We start from the raw sequence: 20,576 nt of genomic DNA, 5'->3' as shown, positions 1-20,576 counted from the left end.
GTCTGGTTATGAAGACTACTTCCTACCTAGGTTCAACATTTTGTTCCTTTAATTATAAATAACTGAGAGAAAGTGAAAGCGCTTTTCTTAAAAAAAAACCCAACACCCACACAATTTTTCATTCAGATTGCAACTCAAAGTTAAAATATACTAAAATATACTACCTACAAAGGCCTAGAAAGTGCCAAGAACAGCCTGAAATATACATTTCTAAAATAATCTGCACTGAAAGGAAAGTACAAAATCCACTTCAGAGTAAATTCTGATAAAGGCAACGTGTTTCATGAGCTCTTCAATAACTAAGCTGAGAAATATAAATGATGTTGTCATGGTTTCTTTTCCTCACAGTTCACCCATCCACATTCTTGGAAATATTTAATGAATGAACTGGGAACCAGTCGAGACTCTTGCTTCCTTTTCAGTGGTAAATTGGATGCATTAGAGACTTTTTCCTAAATATGAGCGGCTGGTGTACTAGCTCTGAAGTGACTGTAATGAATAATTATTTCTCAAAAGGTGAAAATGAGGTCAAGTCTTGGGACTACTCATATGACTAAGTCTAATGGGCTACCTCTTAGTGCTTATCTCTGCGACTCCCCCGAAGCGCAGCCGGTCTGGGGCTCTTTGCGAGCTCCCCCAGGCATGGCTGGCCTGGGGCTCCATGCCAGCCCCCCAAAGTGCAGCCCACCTGGGGCTCCTTGCCAGCCCCGCAAAGCGTGGCCGGTCTGGGGCTCTTTACGAGCTCCCCCAGGCACGGCTGGCCCGGGGCTATTTGCGAGTAGTCCGAAGCTGGCCAGCCCAGGGATCCTTGCGAGCCCCCCGAAGCGCGGCCGGCCCGGAGCTCCATGCCAGCCCCCCAAAGTGCGGCCCGCCTGGGGCTCCTTGCCAGCCCTGCAAAGCACGGCCGGTCTGGGGCTCATTGCGAGCTTCCCCAGGCATGGCTGGCCGGGGGCTCTTTACGAGCTCCCCCAGGCACGGCCGGCCTGGGGCTATTTGCGAGTAGTCCGAAGCTGGCCAGCCCAGGGATCCTTGCGAGCCCCCCGAAGCGCAGCTGGCCCGGGGATTTTTGCGAGCCCCCTGAAGCACGGCTGGCCCGGGGCTCCTTGTGAATGCCCGGAAGCGCAGCTGGCCTGGGGCTCCTTGACACCCCCCCGAAGTGTGGCCAGCCCGGGGCTCTTTGCCAACCTCATGAAGCGTGGTCGGCCCAGGGCTTTTGCGAACCCTGTGAAGCACGACCGGCACAGGGCTCTTTGTGAGCCATGTGAAGAGTAGCCTGCCCGGGGCTCTTTGCGAGCCCCCCGAAGCTTGGCCAGTCCGGGGCTCCTTGTGAGCCCCACAAAGCACGGCCGGCCCGGGGCTATTTGCAAACTCCCTGAAGCGTGGCAGGCCTGGGGCTCCATGCCAGCCCCCCGAAGCCAGCGAGCCTGGGGCTCCTTGCGAGCCCCCAGAAGCGCAGCTGGCCCAGGGCTCCTTGCAAGACCCCCCCCAAGCACAGCCGGCCTGGGGCTCCTTGCAAGCCTACCCGAAGCGTGGTCGGCCCAGGGATCTTTGTCAGTTCTCCAAAGCGCGGCCGGGCCAGTGCTCCTTGCGAGCTCCCCCAAGCACAGCCGGCCAAGGGCTCTTTGTCAGCTCTCCGAAGCGCGGCTGGCCCAGGGTAATTTGTGAGCCCCCAAAGTGCGGCACGCCCAGGTCTCTTTGCGAGCCCTCCTGAAGCGAGGCCGACCCGGGGCTCCTTGCAAGCCCACCCAAAGCGCGGCAGGCCGGGGTCTCCTTGTGAGCCCACCCGAAGCGCAGCAGGCCGGGGTCTCCTTGCGAGCCGTCCCGAAGCATGGCTGGCCCAGGGCTCTTTGCAACACCCATGAAGCATGGCCGTCCCGGGGCTCCTTGAGAAACCTCCGAAGCACGGCCGGCCTGGGGATCTTTGGAAGCCTCGCGAAGCGCGGCCGGCCCGGGTCTCCTTGCGAGCCCTCCCGAAGCGTGGCTGGCCCGGGTCTCTTTGCCAACCCCACGAAGCACGGCCAGAACGGGTCTCCTTGTGAGCCCTCAAGAGCGCATCCAGGACGGGGCTCCTTGCGATGCCCCCGAAGCGCAGCTGGCCCAGGGCTCCTTGCGAGCCCCCCCAAGCGCGGCCGACCCAGGGCTCCTTGGAGCTCCCTCAAGCGCGGCCGGCCCGGGGCTCTTTGCGAGCGCCCCCCAGCGCAGCCGGCCCGGGGCTCCTTGTGAGCCCCTTGTTGTGTGGCTGGCGCGCAGCTCCTTGTGCTTTCCGTGAAGCGCGGCCAGCCCAGGGCTCTTTGCAAGCCTCCCAAAGTGCAGCCGACCTGGGGCTCTTTGGCAGCCCTCTGAAGCACGGCCGGGCCGCTGCTCCTTGCGAGCTCCCCAAAGCGCTGCCGGCCCGGGGCTCCTTGCGAGACCCCCCAAGCATGGCCGGCCCGGGGATCTTTGTAAGCCCTCCCAAACGTGGCTGGCCTGTGGCTCTTTGCGAGCCCCCACAAGCATGGCCAGCCCGGGTCTCCTTGCGAGCCCTCCCGAAGCACGGCTGGCCTGGGTCTCTTTGCCAACCCCACGAAGCACGGCCAGCACGGGTCTCCTTGCGAGCCCTCAAGAGCATTTCCAGGACAGGGCTCCTTGCGAACCAACCGGAGCGCGGCCAACCTGGGGCTCCTTGTGAACTCCCTCAAGCGTGGCTGGCCTCGGGCTCTTTGCAAGCCCTCAGAAGTGTGGTCTGCCCGGGCTCCTTGTGAGCCCCTTGTTGTGTGGCTGGCGCGCGGCTCCTTGCACTTTCCGTGAAGTGCGGCCAGCATGGGGCTATTTCCGAGCCTCCCAAAGTGCAGCCCGGGGCTCTTTGTCAGCCCTCCGAAGCACAGCCAGGCCACTGCTCCTTGCGAGCTCCCCGAAGCACTGCCGGACCAGGGCTCCTTGTGAGCCTACTCGAAGCATAGCTGAGCCGGTGCTCCTTGCAAGCTCCCCAAAGTGCAGCCGGCCCAGGGCTCCGTGCCAGCCCCCCGAAGCACGGTCGGCCCGGGGCTCTTTGCCAGCCCCCCGAAACGCGCCCAGACAGGGGCTTTTTGAGAGCCCTCCAAAGCATGGCTGTCCCGGGGCTCTCTGCCAACCCTCCAAAGCACATACGCCCCGGGGCTTCTTGTGAGCCCCGTGAAGCGCGGCTGGCCTGGGGTTCCTTGCAAGCCCCCCAAAGGGCGACCAGCCTGGGGCTCCTTGCCAGGCCCCCGAAGCACGGCTGGCCCAGGGCTCTTTGCGAGCCCCCACAAGTATGGCCGGCCTGGGGCTGCTTGTGAGGTCACCGAAGCGCAGCTGGCCCAAGGCTCTTTGTCAGTCCACTGAAGCGCAGCCGGGCCAGTGCTCCTTGCGCGCTCCCCAAATCTCGGCCGCCCCAGGGCTCTTTGTCAGCCCTCTGACGCATGGCCGGGCCGGGGGTCATTGCGAGCCCTCAAGAGCGCGTCCAGCCCACGGCTATTTGCGAGCACCCCCAAGCATGGCTGGTCTGGGTCTCCTTGTGAGCCCCTTGTTGTTTGGCCGGTGCTCGGCTCCTTGCGCTTTCCGTGAAGCGCGGCCGGCCTGGGGCTCCTTGCGAGACTCCCCCAAGCACGGCCGGGCCAGGGCTCCTTGCGAGCCTACCTGAAGCGCGGCCTGCCCAGGTCTCGTTGTGAGCCCTCCCGAAGCGCAGCCGGCCCGGGTGTCTTTGCCAACCCCGCGAAGCGCGGCCCGCATGGGTCTCTTGCAAGCCCTCAAGAGCGTGGCTGGCCAGGGGCTCCTTGCCAGCCCCGCAAAGCGCAGCCGGTTCTGGGCTCCTTGCGAGCCCCCCCAAGCGCGGCTGGCCCAGGGCTCCTTGCGAGCCCCACAAAGCACAGCCGGCTCGGGGCTCCTTGTGATACCCCCGAAGCGCAGCTGGCCTCGAGCTCCTTGCAAGCCCACCCGAAGCATGGCCCGCCTGGGGCTCCTTGCGATCCCCTCCAAGCGCAGCCAGTGTGGGGCTCCTTGCACTTTCCGTGAAGTGCGGCTGGCCAGGGCTCTTTGTGAGCCCCTGGAAATATGGCCGGCCCAGGGCTCTTTGGAAGCCCCCGGCAGCGGGGCCAGCCCAGGGCGCCTTGCGAGCCCTCCGAAGCCTGTCCGGCCCGGGGCTCCTTGCCAACCCCTCACTGTGAGCCTCCCGAAGCGCGGCTGCCTAGGGCTCATTGCGAACCCTCCCAAGCGTGTCCGGCCCAAGGTTCCTTGCAAGCCCGAACACGGCGTGGCCGGCCCGTGTCTCCTTGCGAACCCTTCCGAAGTGTGGCCAGCCCAGGTCTCTTTGCGATCCCCCCAAAGTGCAGTCGGCCCAGGGCTCCTTACGAGCCCTCCCAAGTGTGTCCGGCCCAAGGCTCCTTGCAAGCCCTCCCGAAGTGCAGCTGGCCCAGGGCTCCTTGCGAGCTCCCCCAAGCGTGTCCAGCCTGTAACCGTGGGATAGGGACCGTGAAACAGAAACTATAGAATCAGTTTGAGATAATTAGTTTGTAACCAAGGTAATAGGTAATGAAGCTAACTGACCATGGCAAGGTACAATGCTGCTCTGTTACATGTACAGTCCCTACCAAACTGAACAATAGGTTCGGAGATATTAATCTTATGAAGTTGTTATGGACAGGTGCATCCACAGCAAGGATACTGGGCACGCCCACAAGAAGAGGGTCACCCAGCGAACATGGGTGCGAGACCACTGACGACCACCAGAGACCCTTGAGGACCACCAACTCAAATCACTGAGCATGCGTGACAGGGAGGAGAATATGGAAATGAATTCCAAGAAATGATTATCATAGGACTGCCTTTTCTGAGAAAAACGATGAATATGTATGTTTTGATCCTACATAACCTGTGTGTTGGTGATCACCTGGCATGCACGTTGGGTGGAGCTATCCCCCGTGCATCCAGCGCTGCAATAAAGAATGCCTGCCTTTTAACACTACATTGGTGTTACGAGGTTTATTCCCGGGTTTTGGTGACAGTTTTTGGCGACCCAGATGGGACCCTGCTTTTGAACCTCGACGGATCCGTGGGATCGCAGGACCTCCAGCCGGCACCAGGGAATTCTCCAGGAGAACCTCCGATCCCCGGACAGAAGAGCTCTGAGCAAGACCCCTGGGAGAGGTAAAGGCATTCTTATTTGATTTGAATATTTGCTCTTTTGAATATTTGCTCTTACCACCATGGTGGGACAGGCCCGCACCAGGAGCACGGGAGGCCTGCTCGTAAGGCACGGTGAAAGCTGCACAGAGTTGGGCTAGGGAGACGTCTCAGGTAAAAGTCTCTGCTAGGCGAAAGCCTGTGGAGCAGGGCCCACAGGGGAGGGGAAGCCTCCAAGGTTGGGATTTCTCTTACCACCGTGGTGGGACAGGCCCGCACCGAGAGAAATCCCTGAGGGAGCTCTAACGCGGGTTGGGGTCCCTCTGACTAGTGCTTGTGATAGTGCACAATCACAACCACTAAGTCCCTGGGAGACGGGTACTTCTCCAAGTAAGAAACCAATCCCACGAAAAACACCACTGGGATGTACTTTGGAACATTGGAAAGATCTGGGAAGAATTGATCCTTTGACTCAGAAACAATTGGTTGAATATTGTAATCACTGGTGGCCACTGTATACTTTAGAGAGTGGGGAAAAGTGGCCGGAAAATGGGACATTGCAGTATAACACAATTTTGCAATTGATGCTATTTTGTAAAAGGGAAGGTAAATGGAATGAAATGGCATATGTGGATTTGTTTTTCACATTGCGAAATCATCCGGAATGGCAAAGGCAATGTGAATTGGTTTCACCTAGTTCTGCGGTAATGGCATTAAAGGGGCAGGAACCTGATAAAAATTTGGAAAAGGTTGCTCAGCTTGTAATATCAGTAAACGTTGTTTTAAATGTGAATTTGAAGATGATGATGTTGAATTATTGGTTGCACCTCGCAGAAGGCTAGGAAATGATCAAGGGGATCAAAATCTGGGGGCCAATAATGCTTCCGCCCCTCCTGTGGAAGAGGAGACGGAAGGATTCAGCTCGATTGCTGGGAGGACAAGGGGAAGAGGGGGAGGAGATGGATTAACTCCCCTCCAGGCCCCTCTTCGACAGGCAGTTGGTAATGAGGGTCCGGTAATGGTAAAAGTTCCCTTCTCAATAACTGATTTAAGAGCATGGAAAGAAAACGCGGGCACTTATCGGGATGATCCCGAAAGGGTTGCCAAAGTAGTTGAAACAATAATCAGAACCCAAAACCCCAATTGGGAGGATTTTCAAGTAATATTGGATACTTTGTTGGAAGACACTGAAAAGAAAATGGTATTAAATACGGCCAGAAAACAAGTGGAAGGAGCTCATGCTAATGGGATTATACAAGGGACAGTGGACCAGAATTTTCCATCCACAAATCCTGAGTGGGACCCTAATCAACCAGGATCCAGAGGGATGTTGACTAGATATCAGAAGTGGATTTTGTCTGGTGTTAGACATGCAATGCCAAAAGCAATTAATTGGTCTAAACTTTATGAAGTGAGACAAGAATTAAATGAGTCCCCTTCAGCCTTTATGGAAAGACTGAAGGTGACTGCTAGAAAATATACTAATTTGGACCCAGAGAAGAAAAAAAAAACACAAACAAAACCACAAGCAAACAAACAAAAAAACCACCACGGAAGAAGCTATACAATTGGCCTCTATATTTATAGGACAATCAGCCCTAGAAAAAAACTCCAGAAACTGGAAGGGGCTGAGTCCAGAGACTTAGGTAAAATGCTTGAAGTAGCCTGGACTGTGTATAACAACAGAGAAAAAGAAAAAGAAGTCAGACAAATGCAAAGGGATGGAAAATTCTGGCAATCTTGACCGAGAATAATAAACATGTAAAGCAAAACTCAGCTATAAATCAGCAGAGGGAGTTGGTGCGACGGGGCGAAAAGAGAACTGGCCTTTCTTGAAACCGTTAAAATTTAAGCTGGCAAAACAGTGGGTAACACATCAATTTTTGTACATGCCCGAATGTCCGTTGCCCTTATTGGGATGAGATTTATTAAGCAAATTAGATGCACAATTAATTTTTAAAGATGGAGAAATTAGATTACTAATACCAGAATCAAAAGCCATAGAGGCGAGAGTTTATGTTACAGGATTCCTCCAAGGAGGAACAGATTCCAGAAGTGGTGGACAATGCAGTAACTCCTTTGGTATGGGCAAGTGAAGTTCCAGGACGATCCAAACTGGCAGAACCGGCAAAGGTGACTTTAAAACCTGGAGCCAAGCCGGTAAGACAAAAACAGTATCCTATTAAGTGGGAGGCTTGAAAGGGATTAGAGGAATTAATCACAAAATTTTTAGAATATGGGCTGTTAGCAGAATGTGAATCAGAATATAATACCCCTATATTACCAGTAAGGAAATCAGGAGGCAAGGAATATCGATTACTTCAGGATCTGAGGGCCATAAATCAAATAGTTCAAGACATACGCCCAGTAGTGGCCAATCCATACACTTTACTGACATCTTTGAAAAAGGAACATAAATGGTTTACTGTGCTGGATTTAAAGCATGCCTTCTTTTGCATACCTCTGGATACAAAAAGTCAAAGCATATTTGCTTTTGAGTGGGAAAGTCTTGCTACAGGATGAAAAACGCAACTAACATGGACTGTACTTCCCCAAGGATTTAAAAATAGCCCCACAATATTTGGAAATCAATTGGCAAAAGAGTTAGAAATATGGAAGAAACAGAATCAAGGAGAAGGTATATTATTACAGTATGTGGATGACATCCTGATAGCAGCAGAAAGCAAAGAAACATGTTTTGAAATGACCATCAGTTTATTGAATTTCCTGGGCCAAGGGGGATACAGAGTTTCTAGAAACAAGGCCCAGATAGGGAAAGAAGCAGTGATTTATTTGGGATTTGAGATATCTCAAGGACAGAGACAATTGGGAAATGAAAGAAAAGAAGCCATTTGTCAGATCCCCGAACCTAACAGTCCAAAGGAACTGAGAGCCTTTCTGGGAATGATTGGGTGGTGTCGACTCTGGATTCTAAATTATGGACTGTATGTGAAACCCCTATATGAAGCCCTGAAGGAATCCAAAGACCAATACTTGGCTTGGACACCTGAATGCCAAAAATCATTTAAAGAACTCAAAAAGGCAATGATGATGGCCTCTGCATTGGGTTTTCCTGCTCTAACCAAACCTTTTGAGCTGTTTGTGCATGAAAGGCAACGTCTGGCCCTTGGAGTGCTGGCGCAACGGCTGGGATCCTGGAAGTGGCTGATGGGGTACTTCTCCAAACAACCTGACAATGTGAGTAAGGGATGGCGGGGATGTTTGTGTGCCGTGGCAGCAACGGTGCTGCTGATTCAGGAAGCTGGAAAATTGACTATGGGCCAAAAGATAGCGGTATACGTACCGCATATGGTAATAACTGTCTTAGAACAAAAGGGGGGTCACTGGCTATCCCCTAGCAGAATGTTGAAATACCAGGTTGTCCTATTGGAACAAGATGATGTGGAATTAAAACCACAGCAATCCACCAATGTTCCTGTCAACAGAAAAATCCTACCGAGAAATTGGAACATGATTGCCTGCTAACCATTGAACAAGTTTATTCCAGCAGACCGGACCTGAAGGACGAACCTTTGAGGGATCCTGATCTGGAGCTGTTTATGGATGGAAGCAGTTTTGTGCAAGAATGACGTGGTTTAGCCCCAGCCAGTAGCTAAGTGCCACGCGCCACTCGCTCACCCCTCCCCCGGCGGGATGGGGAGGAGAACGGAAAAACAACGGCAAAGCCTCGAGGGTTGGGATAAGGACAGTTTACTGGGACAGCAAGGGAGAGGGAAGACAATCAACAACAGTGCTGATAACAGATATTCACAATGGGTGATAACAGAGAATGATTTACCGATCCGAGGACTGACTGACCAGATGTTCGACCCGTCCCGGAGCCACGCCGACACGCCGAACCTGCCCCTGCCCGACTAGCCCCCTTTTACGGTGAGCATGATGTCACATGGTATGGAATAGCCCCCTGCCAGCTTGGCTCACCTGTCCTGGCTCCTTGGGAAATTAACTCTATCCTTGCCAGAACCAGGACATTATCCACCCCTTATTCCATACCATCTACGTCATGCCCAGATTATTTTACAGATCTCATTGCCTTACTCTATGGGCTATCGCTCTAAAATGTCTGTTGAGTTCATTTAGTCCATGGTTTTGGGTTCCATCTGCCATTACAGTCTCTCAGAGCAGGAGCAATGGTGCGTGCTGCTGGATTGTTGCACGTTGCATCCGGAGTTTTCACAGCCAGTGTATCTGGTATGGTCCATGCTCACAGCCTGGATGTCAAAGATGTGATTTTTTTTCGATAAAGTTTCTGGGCACCAGCTGTTGAAGTCAGTTCTAGTTCCATCATCGTGGCACTTTGTTCAGTTTCAAAGTCCATCCTTCATTAGTTTGGGGTGATTCTTATGGTCATACCATTGATACAGTATATCGCTATTAACATCATGCAATTTAATTTATTGGCTATTTTCACCCAAAATCAAATCCCCTTGGGGTACACACCGGACTTCCCCATCTTTTCTCATCACCCACCAAGTGCACCCTGGTCCCTGAGCAAAAGCAATCCCGCAGATGGGCTTGCCTTTGCCTGAAGCAGGGATAACCCAAACTGTTTTACCCAACATATTTTTCATGTGCACTACAGGAACTTTATCCCCTTCTACTGGGCGTGGAAGTTTTGACTGGGCAGGGCCAGCTCGATTGCCAGATCCCCTAGTGTTAAGTAACCAGGTGGCCTTTGCTAAATGTGTGTCCCAGTGTTTGAGGGTCCCACCACCCATTGCTCTAAGGGTAATCTTTAGCAGGCCATTGTACCTTTCAACTTTCCCAGAGGCTGGTGCATGGTAGGGGATGTGATACACCCACTCAATGCCATGCTCTTTGGCCCAGGTGTCTATAAGGTTGTTCCGAAAATGAGTCCCGTTGTCTGACTCAATTCTCTCTGGGGTGCCATGTCGCCACAGGACTTGCTTTTCAAGACCCAGGACAGTGTTCCTGGTGGTGGCATGGGGCACAGGATATGTTTCCAGCCACCCAGTAATTGCTTCCACCATTGTAAGAACATAACGCTTGCCTTGGCGGGTTTGTGGGAGCGTGATGTAGTCGATTTGCCATGCTTCCCCATAATTATATTTCAACCATCGGCCTCATTACCACAGAGGCTTTAACCGCTTGGCTTGCTTGATTGCAGCGCATGTTTCACATTGATGGATGACCTGTGAGATGGCGTCCATGCTCAAGTCCACCCCTCGATCATGGGCCCATCTATATGTCGCATCTCTTCCTTGATGGCCTGAGGTGTCATGGGCCCACCGAGCTAGAAATAATTCACCCTTACGCTGCCAGTCCAAATCCACCTGAGCCACTTCAATCTTGGCAGCCTGATCTACCTGCTGGTTGTTCTGATGTTCCTCAGTGGCCCGACTCTTGGGTACATGGGCATCTACATGACGTACCTTTACAACCAGCTTCTCTAGTCGGGCAGCAATATCTTGCCACAGTGGGGCAGCCCGGATGGGTTTGCCTCTGCATTGCCAGTTGCTCCGCTTCCACTGCTGTAACCACCCCCACAGGGCATTGGCCACCATCCATGAGTCAGTGTAGAGGTACAGCGTTGGCCACTTTTCTCTTTCAGCAATATCTAAAGCCAGCTGGATGGCTTTCACCTCTGCAAACTGCCTTGATTCACCTTCTCCTTCAGCAGCTTCCGCAACTCATCGTGTAGGACTCCATACAGCGGCCTTCCACCTCCGATGCTTTCCCACGATGCGACAGGACCCATCAGTGAAGAGGGCATATGGCTTCTCATCCTCTGTTAGTTTATTATACAGTGGGCCTTCTTCAGCACGTGTCACCTCCTCCTCTGGCGACATTCCGAAATCTTTCCCTTCTGGCCAGTCTGTGATCACTTCGAGAATCCCTGGACGACTGGGGCTTCCTATTCTAGCCCGTTGTGTGATCAGTGCAACCCACTTACTCCACGTAGCATCGGTTGCATGGTGTGTAGAAGGAGCCCTCTCTTTGAACATCCAACCCAGCCCTGGCAGTTGGGGTGCCAAGAGGAGCTGTGCTTCAGTGCCAGTCACCTCTGAAGCAGCTCGAACCCCTTCGTAGGCTGCCAATATCTCCTTTTCCGTTGGAGTGTAGCGGGCCTCGGATCCTCTGTATCCCTGACTCCAAAACCCCAGGGGTCGACCTCGAGTCTCCCCTGGTGCTTTCTGCCAGAGACTCCAGGTAGGGCCATTCTCCCCAGCTGCGGTGTACAGCACATTTTTTACATCTGGTCCTGCCCGGACTGGCCCAAGAGCTACGGCATGAACTATTTCTTGTTTAATTTGTTCAAAAGCTTGTCGTTGTTCAGGGCCCCATTTGAAATCATTCTTCTTCCAGGTTACATGGTAGAGAGGGCTTACTATCAAACTGTAATTTGGAATGTGCATTCTCCAGAAACCCACAACACCTAAGAAGGCCTGTGTCTCCTTTTTGTTGGTTGGTGGGGACATGGCTGCTATTTTGTTGATAATATCCATAGGGATCTGACGCCGCCCATCATGCCACCTTATTCCTAAAAACTGGATTTCCTGCGCAGGCCCCTTCACCTTACTTTGTTTTATGGCAAAGCCAGCCTGCAGCAGGATTTGGATTATTTTCTTCCCTTTCTCAGAAACTTCCTCTGCTGCTGAGTTGCCCCATACAATGATGTCATCAATGTATTGCAGGTGCTCTGGGGCTTCACCCTGTTCCAGTGGAGTCTGGATCAGTCCATGGCAGATGGTGGGGCTGTGTTTCCACCCCTGGGGCAGTCGATTCCAGGTGTACTGGACGCCCCTCCAAGTGAAGGCAAACTGTGGCCTGCACTCTGCTGCCAAAGGGATCGAGAAAAATGCATTAGCTATATCAATTGTGGCGTACCACTTGGCTGCCTTTGACTCCAGTTCACATTGAAGTTCCAGCATATCCGGCACAGCAGCACTCACGGGCAGTGTGACTTCATTCAGGCCACGATAGTCTACTGTCAGCCTCCACTCTCCATTGGACTTTCGCACTGGCCATATGGGACTGTTAAAGGGTGAGTGGGTTCTGCTGATCACTCCCTGACCCTCCAGTTGATGAATTAGCTTGTGGATGGGAACCAGGGAGTCTCTGTTGGTGCGGTATTGCTGCCGGTGCACAGTTGTAGTAGCAATCGGCACCTGTTGCTCTTCAACCCTCAGCAACCCTACAACAGAAGGGTCCTCCGAGAGACCAGGCAAACTAGACAATGGTTCAATTTCCTCCGCTCCCAAGGTAGCTATTCCAAAAGCCCACCGGTAGCCTTTTGGGTCTTTGAAATACCCTTTCCGGAGGTAGTCTATGCCCAGGATGCATGGAGCCTCCGGCCCAGTCACAATGGGGTGCTTTTGCCACTCATTCCCAGTTAGACTTCAGCCTCCAGCAGAGTCAACTGTTGGGATCCCCCCATCACACCAGAAATAGATATTGGTTCCACCCCTTCATAGTTCAATGGCATTAGGGTACACTGTGCACCAGTGTCCACTAGGGCCTTGTACTCCTGTGGGTTCGATGTGCCAGGCCATCGGATCCACACAGTCCAATAAACCCTGTTGTCCCTTTCCTCCACCTGGCTGGAGGCAGGGTCCCTCTAATCCTGCTCGTCATAGTCCCTACTCACCTTTTGCAAAAAGGACTTAGAAGTCCCTTCAAGAGGATCAGAAGTGCGATCTGGCCTTTAACTTGGTCTGGGGGGCTGCCCGGTGGAAACTGGAGCAGCATTCTTTCTGGAAGAGTCCTTTTTTACAGCTGTCTTGCCTTGTAGCTCATGTACGCGTGCCCGCAGGGTTGAGGTGGGCTTCCCATCCCATTTCCTCATGTCTTCTCCGTGGTCACGCAGGTAAAACCACAGGATACCTCATGGTGTGTATGCTTTATATCCCCTCTCTGGAGCAGAAAAACGCTTACTCCTAACAGCTGAAATGTGGGTCTGTACAGGTGGGGACTAAGATATATCCTCTTTGAGTTGCCGGACATCCTGAGACAGTTTCTCCACAGCCGAGACGAGGGAGGAAGAAAGGCTCTCTTCATACTGCCAGAGTCGGCCAGCCATTTCATCCACCGTGGGTGCCTCTTCACTCTTCCAGTCAATTACTGCCAGTGAGCTGGCGTACGATGATGGTGCACTTCGCACAAATTTTCGCCACATGGGTCGGGTACAGTGGACTTCATCGGGGTCTGTGGGCAACTGTGCGTTTTCCGGATCATAATAAACCATTTCCCGCACAGCTAATTCCCTCAGATATTGGATACCTCTCTCCATAGTGGTCCACTTGCCTGGCCGACATATGACATCTTCGCTGAAAGGATACCTTTCCCTCACACTTGACAGGAGTCGCCTCCAAGAGGCTGAGGGCTTGTGCCTTCTTCCCAATTGCCTTGTCAATGCCCCCTTCCCTAGACAGGGATCCTAGCTGCTTGGCCTCCCTGCCCTCCACTTCCAGGCTACTGGCCCTGTTATCCCAGCAGCGGAGCAGCCAGGTAATAATGCGCTCCCCTGGAAGGTGGCTGAAATCTTTCCGCATATCTCACAGATCACTCAGGGACAGGGATCGAGTGATCACTTCTGGTTCTGGCTCTTCTTCTTGTTCTCGTGATGGCCCCGGTTCATCATCATCTTTCACTAAGCGAACCGATTTCCTTGTGTATTTCTTTTTGTGTATAGGGGCGACTGATACTGGTGTGGGTTGATCTTTTGGCTCGACTACAGTGCCTGTTGCGGGGGTTTGGGTAGCTGCAGTGCCTGTTGCAGGGGCTTGGGCAGCTGCAGTGCCTATGGGTCCACTCTCTCCCTCTGGATGGTGCTGTCTACTATCAAGCAGTGTTTGATAGATCGTGGCCAGGGCCCAGCACAGCGCAGTAAGTTGTGTCTCCTTAGAGACAGCATTTTCCTTTCAAATATTCTACCATTTTATCAGGGTCTTGCAATTGTTCAGGAGTGAAGCTCCAAACCATTGGGGGTGAGAAGGTCTCTAGATACCCGCCCATACTCTCCCACATGCCATGCCAGCCCTGACCATTCAGTCTTGGGGAAGATCCCTGGGTGGTACTCTTGAAAAGATTTTTGCTAACCCTGAACAGGAGTGGGAAAGCATTCAGGAGACCTAGCAATAGGAATATACTGGCATGAACATTCCAAGGGTATTCAAAATTCTCAAAAATTGTTGTAACCAACCAAAAGGGAAAAGGGGAGGTGAAAGAGTGGGAGAAGGTATTCCCCCTGTCTTCCCCATAGATTGGGTCCAATTATTAATCAATTCTGAAAGATATTGACTGATTTATGGGCCTGACCTAAATGCTACATACACATACCAGCTCAGACCCATGACTGTCAATGATATCTTATCATAAGTCAATATCACACAATACAACAACATGAGAACACGAACCCCTCTCCCAGAGGTGATGAACAGCACCGCAGGGATTACATACAGTAAACACGGGTTTACAAACCAGAGCCATGTGACCAAACAGAACATCATTATGACCAGCGACTGTTTCAATAACATTATAAATGCTTATAACAACTTTGTTTTAACACACTTGGGTCAGACTTGTCGTTATCACAACCCCTCGAGCCCCACGTTGGGCGCCAAAAAGGACTGACGTGGTTTAGCCCCAGCCGGTAGCTAAGTGCCACGCGCCACTCGCTCACCCCTCCCCCGGCGGGATGTGGAGGAGAACGGAAAAACAACGGCAAAGCCTCGAGGGTTGGGATAAGGGCAGTTTACTGGGACAGCAAGGGAGAGGGAAAACAATCAACAACAGTGCTGATAACAGATATTCACAATGGGTGATAACAGAGAACGATTTACCGATCCGAAGACCAACCGACCGGATGTTCGACCCGTCCCGGAGCCACGCCGACACACCGAACCTGCCCCTGCCCGACTAGCCCCCTTTTACGGTGAGCATGATGTCACATGGTATGGAATAGCCCCCCGGCCAGCTTGGCTCACCTGTCCTGGCTCCTTGGGAAATTAACTCTATCCTTGCCAGAACCAGGACAAAGAAGGAAGGCGAATAGCCAGATATGCTGTTGTCACCACCGCCGAGATATTGGAGTCAGGGACACTACCTGCAAATACATCAGCGCAGAAAGCAGAATTGGTGGCGTTAAAGCAGGCTTTACGGATGGCAGAAGAGAAAAGGGTAAACATATGGATGGATTCCAAATATGCATTTGGTGTGATCCACGCTCATGGAGCTATCTGGAAAGAAAGAGGACTCTTATCAGCCCAAGGATCACCAATAAGACATAAGGAGGAAGTTCTTCAACTCCTACAAGATGTACAAAATCCGAAGGAAGTGGCTGTAATGCATTGCAAGGCTCATCAATTTGGTCAGACGGCTGTAAATGTAGGTAATCAGTTGGCGGATAAAGCTGCAAAGGAGGCTGCAGAACAAGGTATCCTTGCACTAGTACCCATAAAACAGATGAAAATCCCAAATTTAACAGCAAGGTACAGTAAACTAGATGAACAATTGGCAGAGCACTTAAAGGAATCTCAGAATACAGAAGGATGGTGGGTAACACCAGAAAATCAGGTAACAGTGACCCCACAAGTTATGATAGAACTTGCAAAAGAAAAACATGAGCAGACACATTGGGGTGTAGATGCTATGGTTACAAGTTTAAGAACATCTGTAATGTGTCTAGGATAGGAAAATATGAGTGGAAGTATTGAAAAGTTATTATTTCAAAACTTCCAAAGGGGGGAAATGTAACCATGGGATAGGGGCCGTGAAACAGAAACTGTAGAACCAGGTTGAGCTAATTAGTTTGTAACCAAGGTAATAGGTAATGAAGCTAACTGACCATGGCAAGGTACAATGCTGCTCTGTTACATGTACAGTCCCTACCAAACTGAACAATAGGTTCGGAGATATTAATCTTATGAAGTTGTTATGGACAGGTGCATCCACAGCAAGGATACTGGGCACGCCCACAAGAAGAGGGTCACCCAGCGAACATGGGTGCGAGACCACTGACGACCACCAGAGACCCTTGAGGACCACTGACTCAAATCATTGAGCATGCGTGATGGGGAGGAGAATATGGAAATGGATTCTAAGAAATTATTATCATAGGACTGCCTTTTCTGAGAAAAACGATGAATATGTATATTTTGATCCTATATAACCTGTGTGTTGGTGATCACCTGGCATGCACGTTGGGTGGAGCTATCCCCCGTGCATCCAGCGCTGCAATAAAGAATGCCTGCCTTTTAACACTACATTGGTGTTACGAGGTTTATTCCCGGGTTTCGGTGAGAAGCCCAGGCCTCCTTGCTAGCCCTCGGAAGCGTGGCTGGCCGGGGGCTCTTTGCAAACCCTGCGAAGCGCAGCCGGCCCTGAGCTCTTTGCAAGCGCCCCCCAGTGCGGCCGGCCTGGGTGTCCTTGCGAGTCCCAGAAAGCGCGGCCAGCCCAGGGCCACTTGCGAACCCCTGGAAGCTTGGCTGGCCCGGGGCTCCTTGCGAGTCGTCCAAAGCGCAGCTGGCCCAGGGCTCTTTGCCAGCCCTCCGAAGCATGGCCTGCCTGGGGCTCTTTGCGAACCCTGCGAAGCACGGCCGGCCCAGGCCTTTTTGCGATCCCCCTGAAGTGCCACCAACCAGGGCTCCTTGTGACTCCCCTGAAGCGCGGCTGGCCCAGAGCTCTTTGCGAGTCCCCCTCAAAGTGAAGCGCAGCTGGCCCGGGGCTTTGTTGATGCACTTTATCAATTTTGTATTTTCTGGAAGTTTATAGCAGTCTTTGATAGTTGCACCAGCTCCTTGGACTACTGCATCACCACTTGCATTTTTTGAGCCATTCACTGTATTGTTCTTTTGCAGTCATCACTGTTGTTTTTTTTTGTCAGGTCTCCAGTCTGGATCTTTGTAGGAGCCCTCCATCTCCTGCGTGTGTTCGAGGTCTCCATTCACTGCTCTCCTGGAGGTCTCCAGAGTTGAACTTTTTATAGAGCTCTTCAGCATTCTGGGTTTTTTTGCGCCTTTACAGTGTGTCTTTCTTATGGAACACTACAACACCCGGTCCTTTTGGAACGCATCACCACTCGGACCTGGAGGAGTGCTTTACTGGGTTTTTTTGTAAGCCCTTTATGGTTTTACTGTAGTATGGAATACTACAGCACTTCACTTTTTTGAAAAAGGATCGCAGCACTGCCCTGGAGAAATGTATCACCATTTGGTTTTTTGGAACTGTTTACTGTGACCCTGGAGGAGTGTGTCGCCGCTGTGCTGCCCTGGAGGCGTACGTTCCTCTTTGGTGTTTTGTGCCATTCTCTGTGTTGCTTTTTGGGAGTCATCACCGTTTGGATTTTTGGCTGCTCTGCACCCTGGGTATTTTCTTGAAGCTCTCCATCTCCTGGGTGTTTTTAAGCTCTGTATCCCAGGGCTTTTTGGGAGCTGTGCACCCCGGAGCTTTTTGTCAACCCTTGATCCTTGGCTTTTTTAGGGAAGTCTCCAGCCTGAGGCTTTGTTGGAGCTCTTCACCATATTGGTGTTTTGGAGGCCTTTACAGTTTTTGTGTGGAATACTACAACACTCGATATTTTTGGTGTTTCTTTTTCCTGTTTGATTTCTTTGGGAGCTGTTTACCATGTTGGTTTTTTTGGAGTTGTCACCATTTGTCTGTTTGGGTTTTTTTGGCAGATCTCCACCCCAGACCTTTATTGGAGCCCTCCATCTCCTGGGTGTTTTTGAGCTCTCTGTCCTGGGGTTTGGTGGGTTTTTTTTTTTTTTTGAGCGCTTCATGGTTTGGATATTTTGGAGCTTGCCAGCCCTGGGACTTTTTTGGCAGCCCTTCACTGTTTGGGTATTTTGGAGTGCTTCACTCTGGTGCTTTTTAAGATTGCTCCATGCCAGGGCTTTTTCAGCAGCCTCTATCACTTGGGGTTTCGGGGAACACTCTACCCTGGGTCTGTTTGGGAGCTCTGCACCCTGGGGCTGCTTGGAGCACTTCACCATTTTGTTTTTGGTGCCCTTTGCAGTTTTGCTATTTTCTGGAATGCTGCGATGCCCTGTGGCCCTGGAGGAGCTCTTCACATTTAGATCTTTTAGAGCGCTCCATTCCCTGGCTGTTATTAGCATTCATCACTGTGCGGCCCTCAGAGCGCATCTCTGTGTGGGCTTTTTGGCTCTTTTAAATCAGTTTTAGTAAAAGGTCTCTTAGATTGGCAAATGATTAGGAAGTACATCTATTGCATGATACAAATGGAGTGGTCAGAAATGTTCTGACTTCACTGTTGTTGACGTGTGAAATTGTTTGAGAATGCAAAATTGAATGGTATGGGGAAATAAGATGGGAAAGAAGTGTTGGGGTTTTTCTTGCTTAAGAGTAGTAGTGCTGTGTGAAGTTTTAAGGACCGTTTCATACTGAAGTGCCTAAGAGCACTTTAAAAGCCCACTGTCAATTTTTGTGGTTTGGATTTGTCTTTTATCTTTGCTTTTCTCTCTTGAGCTGCAGAGTTGTTTAGGACACTTAAAGGAATAGATGTAAATTGTTCTGGCTCATTCTTTTGTGTGATTCCTTTTGTAAGGTATTATGCTTCCTTGTTACAAGTACAGTAAAGTTGTACTCCATACAAAGTGTCAGTGTTTAGAAACTTTCTAAATAAACATTGGCTGTTCTAATTCTTTCTAATGCATCTTCCTGCATGTACTAGACTTCAGCAACTCCAGCTGAAATTCTCCGCATCGGCTATCTGTTGCAGCCAAAAGCTTTTCAGCCATATTGGCCAAGTGTGTCAGGAGTTGAGCTCCCCATCACTGCTCTAGTTTCTTTTCCTCTGACCTTTAGCCTCCTGTATTTCAGCTCATTTATTTCCTTACGCACGCGCGCGCACACACACCCACACCCACCCACCCCCCACTGGCTTCACACACAATAAATGCAAGCGGGTGATGGGCCAGGCAGGGACAGTTTTGACAGCAGAGTGAAGAAGAGCCTTCTGCTCCAAGATTCTGTGCAGTGGCCCTGTAGGCAGAAGGGACAATGACAAAGGGCTGCCGCTTCTGAAGCCCTGGGCTGTGGCTCAGCTGCTTGTGCTGGGGCTGTGCTGCAGAACAGCTGGAGCAGGTATTCCCTGAAGGGCACCTGCAGACAATATGTAGTCACCCAGCTGAAAAGCCTGAGTGTATCTGGATGCCCCTTTTCCACCATCATTGGGCAGATGGTCACAGGTGAGCCAGAGCCCCACGAGAATTTCAGGACTGTGTCCACCCAAAGTGCCAAATTCACATGGCTCCAGGCATCTGCCCACAAACACAATAAACTATTTTACCTCAAAGCAGACCAAATTACTGGAAAGCTCAGGAAAGTTGTGAACACGCTGAAGGCAAGATCTTCCAACAAAGCCCTTAGAAATCACAAGTTACAAGTTTTTCCCCACAGTCTGTTACAGATTTCATGGTGCAAAACCAGTGGCATCAAGGTTTCAGCTTTGTTGTGAACTGAACACAATTACAGTCATGTACAGTCATGTAAAGAGGTACTACTGGAATTAGAGCAAAATACTAAAGACTTCCCTAATGCCGTTATTTGTTCCAAGCCCCGGAAGATGAAGCATTAACAATCTTTACAAGTGTAGCGCAAACGATGAGACACCAATAGCGCTGGAAAAGAAGTAGCTGAGAAACTTCTAAAAGAGCCCTGCGTCAGTTGCCGCAGAATATAATCCCAGCAATCCATCCTCTGGCCCCATCACGTGTGACAACAAACACAAAACCCCCACCAAAACAATACATATGGACAAGAAAGGCACTGCTGAATCCCCTCACCCCCTTTACAATCTTCCTCTAGTTGCTGAGGCAAACACAGTTTTCAAAGCAATTTCTCTCCGTGCGCATCCATGTTTTAACACAGCCAGGTCAGGCCTTTGTAGTGTTGTTCCGTGCAGCTCCTTTTTGGGCTTAACAAATCTACACTGTCCTTGCAAAAGTGTTTTGACATCATTATCCTTGTCTGCTGAACTTGGTTCCCAGTCAGAGTCTTCATCAGTAGGCTCGCACTCCTCATCATCTATCAAGCTGTCATTAAGGTTGTATTCAGTGGGTTCATGTCATGATCATTGTCACCACCTTTCTCCACAGCCCTTTTGTCCTTTGTAGGGACAAAACTGTCATCTAGTTGTGAATCATAAATGCAGAACAAGAGAGACCTCCCAGAGACCATCGAGTTGGTCTCTCCTCAAGAGGAAAGAGAATCAACTGCAGCACCCAACCCAATGCTGACAATTTGGGGGTTGATGTTCAAGACTCTCATGAAAAGCTGTGCCATCTCTCGCTGACCCCTATGGCAGCACTTACCCGCCAGATGACTCAGAAAGTTTTCCTTCCTGCCCCTTAATCCCAGGCCCTTGTTACCGAGGAGCCAGAAGGTCACTACCTGCCTCTCTGCAGCACCTTTTCTTTCTTTCCTCTTGCTCCCCACATTTTCTCTAGCCTAGACTGGGC

Source organism: Balearica regulorum, chromosome W (genome assembly GCF_011004875.1).
Source record: "Balearica regulorum gibbericeps isolate bBalReg1 chromosome W, bBalReg1.pri, whole genome shotgun sequence".
Classification (NCBI taxonomy): Eukaryota; Metazoa; Chordata; class Aves; order Gruiformes; family Gruidae; genus Balearica; species Balearica regulorum.
Note: the sequence above shows the minus strand (reverse complement) of the source record.